Source organism: Anarhichas minor, unplaced genomic scaffold, assembly GCF_050575085.1.
Source record: "Anarhichas minor isolate MPS153535 unplaced genomic scaffold, ASM5057508v1 ptg000028l, whole genome shotgun sequence".
Lineage (NCBI taxonomy): Eukaryota > Metazoa > Chordata > Actinopteri > Perciformes > Anarhichadidae > Anarhichas > Anarhichas minor.
In genome coordinates, this window is record NW_027466474.1 from 14,142,080 (window position 1) to 14,148,814 (window position 6,735).

The window sequence follows — 6,735 nt, forward strand, 5'->3', positions numbered from 1 at the left end:
ATGCTGATAATGATAATTACAAAACAATTGTTTTTTTACTCGCTGTATCAAGTTTAAACAAGTGACGAATCGATCAACTTAAAAAAACAATGTTGAGACAACTAGAACATTGCAGTTAAATAAACTTAATGAACTTTACTCTGAGTTGAATCAAAGGCAATCTTTAAGTCGAGTTAACTTGCAGCAGGTGAACTTTCATTTGCAAGTTTAGCCGACTTGAAATATTTTACTTCTGTGACGAAACGATCCTCTTCCTCTCTGCGATCCGTTCCCACAGCGGTGCGCGTGCTCGTGCCGAGTTTTAAGTCGTGTTCCTGAGGTCGGGGCTGCTCAGTTTAAATCAGAGCCGCGGGGCTTCCAGCTTGTGTTTACTCCTGATAACCTGAAGGCCTCCACAGACCCCTATCAGTTAGGCTGGTGCTGAGACCGCCAAAGAGGGTCAAGGAGGACTGGGAGTCGCGATTCACACTGTGGGGGCAGGGGGGGGGGGGGGGGGGGGGACTAATCTAGCAGGATCTGAAAAGTACTTAATGGAAACTTTTCAAATGTGTGTGCTCTATTTGCAACTCTTTCGTGTAATTGATTAACTCTCAGAAGAGTTGAGACTTTTTTTTTCAGTACTCTGCAAGAGGATAAAGTCCTAGAATTTTATTTCCACGGATTAATCATCAATGAGAGCATTGGTCGTAATCTCCTCAGTTTGGACGGGCAGAGGGAAGCGGCTGACCCTGAGAAAATCTTTTACCAGGCACCAGATTAGGCAAGCGGCCGCTCGCATGCAGACACGCCAACTTCCAGGCCACTGGACGCTCGAAACGCCCTATAGGCTCATCTCCTGGTGCCTCGTGGTCCGCTACAGTGCACCCCATCCTTGACATTTCTGTGCCATCTCCCAACAATGCGCAGTGCGCCCGGTTGAAATATCCAGTAACCAATGAAAGGGGAAAAGAATCTCTCCCGGATTAAGAGGAGACGCTCTGTGGGCCGTAACAGAGACGTCAAGGTGAATGTGAAATGAGCAGCAGGATCAATGCCCCTCATTATGAGGAGCAGGTTTCACCAGACAGGCCAGGACAGGTCTGAGATTCCAGTGGAAAGCTATGAATAGAGTGTGGGAACCTGATGTCTGCCTCCTGTCGGTTCTCTTCGTATTGACACACACACACACGGGCAGAGCGGCTAAAGGTATGCAGAACGAGTGAACGAGTGACGGGGCCATTGTACTTAAGAGGACAGGAGCAGGAGGATTAGTTCTCCCTTTTAACACCGAGGCCTGAGATGGTCCAACGTGTCGAGGAAATCTGTCGTCGGCAGAGCTGCAGGTGGTCCAGAGGGGTCGAATGCCCCGCGCGGCGAGAAAACAAGGCGATGTTTTCAGCCGGGACCGGGGTGACATTTACCCCGGGTGACCCTGGAATCTGATTCTCTACACCTTCTCTCCTCACCTCACTGTTGTGGAGCCTCTTTCTCCTCGTCCCAGCGGGGCCTGAGCAGTGCTGCGAGCATAACAATGCCCCCCCCCCCCCCTCCCCTGAAGGAAACTTGAAACTAGAAACTAAATTATGCTTTTTCAATTAGAAGGAAAACTGTGGAACAAAACAAAACATGCAGCACTGCGCCGCACAAGGCCTACATTTCTCCCATTTTTTTCCCAAAACATCCCTTGAAGCTCATTCAAAGGTGACCTGCAGATGACTGAACACATTTCTTGGCCAAGCCAGCTCTGCTAAATCACGAGTCTCTGTAAAGTTTGGACGAGTGTCTTATAAGCGCGTGATGAGACAGGTCTAATAAAGATGACAGAGAGCCCTGCATGTCACCAGACCCTGCCAGGAAACCCCGGTGATTAACGAGGGCCGGGGCACCTCTGCTAATAAGACTCATCTCTTTAATTGGCTCTACGATATGGACGTGCAAATGGGCCCAGGGTGTGCGGATGTATGTCCGCGCCATGTCCATTTGTGTGTGCATGCTGGAGGGGAGGGGGGGATTCAATGTATATGTCGTGCATGTGCCTGTGCTTAGCTTTTCTCACCTCCCTTCTGCGTGGATACAAGCCAGCGATGACGAAGCGCAGCCTCATTAGAAAGAGAGCACCGCCACAGCCGGCCAGGACTTAACACCTCACCCAATAATAATTTATTCAATCTATTCTTAAGTATTGCATGCGCTGGCAGATAGGGGTTAGGTTATGTAAGAGTGCGACAGTGCCTAGTTTGAATGCGATATGATGATCATTATAAATCCGAGGGAGACGACAGATGGCGGCGTACTTTAAAAGGTTGAGCAGGTAGAGCTGTTACTGCTCTTGTGCTGCCAGATCAGTCCCCAGGAAAGAGAGTGGTGGTGGGGGAGGGGGGGGAATTAAGGGGTATAGTCAAAGACGAGGAGAGAGAGTGCAGACTCACTGAGAGAGAGCTGGTCCTCGTTAGCGCACTATTCATCAGTCATGTGAGGTCAGGGAACCCTGAGGGGTGGCGTGTGACCCCCCCCTCACCTCTCACCCCCTGAACCCCAGCCAGCACCTGGAGCCGAGGTATTTCCTTATAACATTTCCTTGCAACATTGGGTCTCTGATTCACGACCGGCGGGCTGAGGGCGTTGAGCTGGAGTAGCATCCAATGGTTGTAAATTTGAGTATCTATACTGCACATCGCAGGAACATTTAAAAAAATAAAAATAAAAAATGTACCAGCCAGTATTTGTAGAGCAGGGAGTGGTTGACCCGGGGGCGAAATGGGAGTGGACAGCACAGAGAGGAAAGGAGGAAATGCAGAGAGGACAAGGAGGTACGGGAGACGGAACGGGAGGAAGGTCAGGGTCACAGCTGCGATAAAGAGGTCAGGATGAAAGATGTTGCTTCAGTCCGGCCGTTGCGGAAAACAAACATCCTCCTAAAAATAGTTGGCAGGCCTGTTCATCCGTCATCGCGGTAGCCTCATACAGGTGTGTGAGCAACTTTGCTCTCGATAACAGACCTGGAATCTGCTGACTTCTCCGCCGCAAACTGGGTTAATAATGTAGAGGAGGGGGAAAAAAAGTGTCTGGGGGGGGGGGGGGAGGGGGGTTAATCCTAACTTCATAGGCCCTTTGACAAACAGTCAGTGACTATCTTAACCCCTCCAATAAATATGACATGTTGCTTTTAACTTCATATCTGCCCCTGACCACTAAACCTTCAACTCTGACCTCTTACCCCGACCCGAGCTGCTGACCTTCCCTCACTCCATATGTCTTCATATCCCGTGAAGAATGTCCCCTGAGCCGCAGCAGAGCTGCTTTGAGTAAACTTTTCTTTTGACTGGCTGATTGACAGATCGAGCGAGCCCGAGATGCTCAAGGCAAATAAGACACGCCGGAACACACACACACACAGACACACACACACACACACACACCTCCCGTCTTCCTATCTTTCGATTCTCTCCGTGCTTCTTCCGGTGCCCCTCCTTCCTTTATTTATGCCTGCAGATTCACTTTGTTGTGCTTTTAGTGGCTGGGTTTGTAGATGGAGCAGATGCTGGAGCTGATATTCCCTGATCCTGCAGCGAGCCGAGATAAGAGCAGATTTATGCCGGAGTGAGGGAGCATGGGAGTAATTGCTGAGGCTTTGATGATGCGGCTGAGAGCACTCGTGTACCCTCGGCTTCTTACTAACAAGGACATCCTCGGATTCAGCAGTATGTCTCCCTGGGTTTAAAGAGTGCGTGTATGTTTTTCTTGGTGTACATCTCATGTTGCCATAGGTCCAACAGTGCTCCCTGGGGTGCAACGCTTCCCTTTTCTGCTCTGTGTGCACGTGTGTACATTAGCTTTGAATATTCTTGCGTCTATTGTTTTAAGGGCGTGTCACAATTACAGCTTTACATGTCTGTGTGTGTGTGTGTGAGAGGCATTACACACTACAGGCCTCCTCTGGGAATTTTTATGGTCCCTTTATTTATAGCTGCAGAGACTCACGCTCAGCTGAGAACATATGACATAATCAGGATGACAGATAACATTCTATCTGCAGATAAGGTTATCTCAATGTGATTTTCTATGGTTCAGATGCGTATATTTGCCCAGGAACAGATCACAGCAGCTGCTGGATTTGAAATAAACGGCTCATTCGGAGGATGTTTTTCTACAGTTGTTATGAGGACTGGAACTGCATGCAGGGCCTCTGTGCTTCTTCTTAAAATATAAATCTACAGTCGTTCCACCGCACCTGCTCGGGGGGGGGGTGTTGCAAAGGCAACGCTGCTGAGGTAGTTGGGGCTACCTTATTCTGTGCTCTGATCAGCTCTCCGGACTCTTAGCGGCTTTCTTCGGCTGAGCTTCGAAGAGAAGTGAATCATCTGTCCAGTGTCCCCGAGTGATGATGTCACTGAGGACATGTCAGTGACACCAGGCGGCAACAGTGACATGTTGATCCCAGGGGGCTTTGGAGCCTGACCCGGCTCTTGACTGATGCAAGTAGGCTCAGATAGGAGAGATAACTTTGTGAGGCATGCAAACACACACATACACAACACACTCAGGATCACACACATTCCAAAACACACACACACACACACACACACACAAATCTTATCTTTCGGCCTGCCCTGGCCGTCACCCTGGGCCTTCCTGTTTTTCTCAGGGGGCCCATGAAGGATTCCAACTCAGTGGAGTCGTGCGAGGCTATTAGCTGTGCCTGGAGAGCCACTTTGAGGAGTATCTACTGTTGGGAGTGGGGTGATAAGTGGAAGATCATTAGAGGCCCTGAGCCGGAGCCAAATAGAATTAAATGGCGCACACCACAAGATCATAACGCTGGCCAAAAATCTGTAAGGACTTCTCGGGATCAAATGAGACGCGAGATCCCTCTGTATCATTTAGCGACAATAATTTCCCTCTCTGTGTCAGCTCTGGTGGACGACTCGTTTCGGTTCCAATCCCGCCAGAAGAGCGCCAGCGCTCGGTTCAGAGGGGGAGAGCTATGAGTTAGATCCCCTGCTCCAATTATATCTGCATCCTGCAGTCTGCTCTTAAACGCAAACACACACACACACGCACACACGCACGCACGCATGCACGCACACACATCTTCACACGAGACAAAAACACACACGGGCAGAAAGACACACTTTGAAATCCACACCGCACACATAGCTGCCAAGAAATGCATGTAGCAGTCAGAAAATAACAGGCCGGAAAACAGAATCACACATGCCGTACAAACATACACACACAAACACACACCACTTGAACAGGAGCTTGTTGACCATCACACAGCCACGGACTGTGAAGAAGGGGGGGGGGGTGTAGAGGAGGGGGGGAGAGCTCACAGAGGTCGCTTTGAAGTTTCTATTCAGGTCTTTGTCCCATTCAGGCTGCTGGCAGTAGACATCTCTACTAGAGGCCTGGCCCCTCCCACCGCCACACCGTCCCCTCACACACTCAGAAAGAAAAGACGGCACGTCCGCAGGTCCTGTCCATCACGCGGGCCTTAATTAGAGGGGATTCGAATGCCCCCTTTTGTGCCCTCCTCACTCTCGCTCCCTCTTTCTTTAACCCCCCTCCCCCTCCCCTCCTCCCCGCACACCCTCACTCATTTCAATCTCTTTTCACCGGCTCCCACCCTCTCTTTTTCTCCCATTCCTCCCTTCTCTCCCCTAACCCTTTTTTTCCACTTTTGTTGCCCTCATTTTCTTGGCAGGGAGCGAGGCACCTCTTCAGGCGTCCTCTCCTCTATGCCTTGAGCCCCTTTATACCCCCCCCCCCCCCCCCTTCTTTTTCTTCTTCTTCTCTCTCTCGCTGCCCCTTCCTCCCAAACCCAGTCTGGAAGCTGAGTGTGACCTAATGTTTGACAGACAAGTAGCCTTGGAGAAAAGACTCATCTATCAGAGGCTTGTAATTCTATTAGAATAGACAGCCCCCCCCTCCCCCAGGCCAGCATTTGGCATATTCTCTCCATCAATTTATCTCTTCTCTAAACCCTCCGGGCGACCGGCCTACTAAATGCAGTTTACGCCGACAAATAATCACAGCAAGTTAATAACGTGTGTGTGTGTGTGTGTGTGTGTGTTTCTGTGTCTGGGTGCGTGCGTGACCTAACTTTCTACCTATCTTTTTTTCTTCATGGGGAACTGTTGAGCGCTTTGATATTAAGCATCAAAGTACAATTTCTCTTTTCAAATTCTAATCTCATCCGAGAGGCTGAAAGCAAAAAAAAAAGAAGGTCTGATTCAGGGAACTGTGGTGAGTTAAGATAGGAGGATCACAACCAGCCACTAATCAGGATTGTTATCAAGATCCCCAGATGTTTATATGTAGACAAAGATGGTTACACGAAACATCTATTGTCGTGGCTTGTTATCAGACCTAATTACTGATGTGAGAGACGAGGAGATGAGAGACAAGGAGAGGAGAGGAGAGGCTTTGCTTACGTCCCCTGCTGGGATGTTAAATCGAGGAGGATATGTTTAGCGCAGATTGTTATTTGTCTGTAATCAGCGCCTTCCTGTCAGTCATGATGGCTTGAGATGAGTAAATGAGAGGAGGTGGAGTGAAGCAAGAGAAGGAGACGAGAGAGGAGGAAGACGTCTGGACAGCAATCAAGGCGTACCACAAACAGGAAATGTAAGTTTTGCGGACGCCCCAGCTGTTGTGTTTAGCCTCGCTGCCGTTACAGTCCAAAATCAAAGCAGCAGGAATGGCTCATACGACAACTTTTCAAGTGGCAGGCCCCGAAAATAGCCCGTTTACATT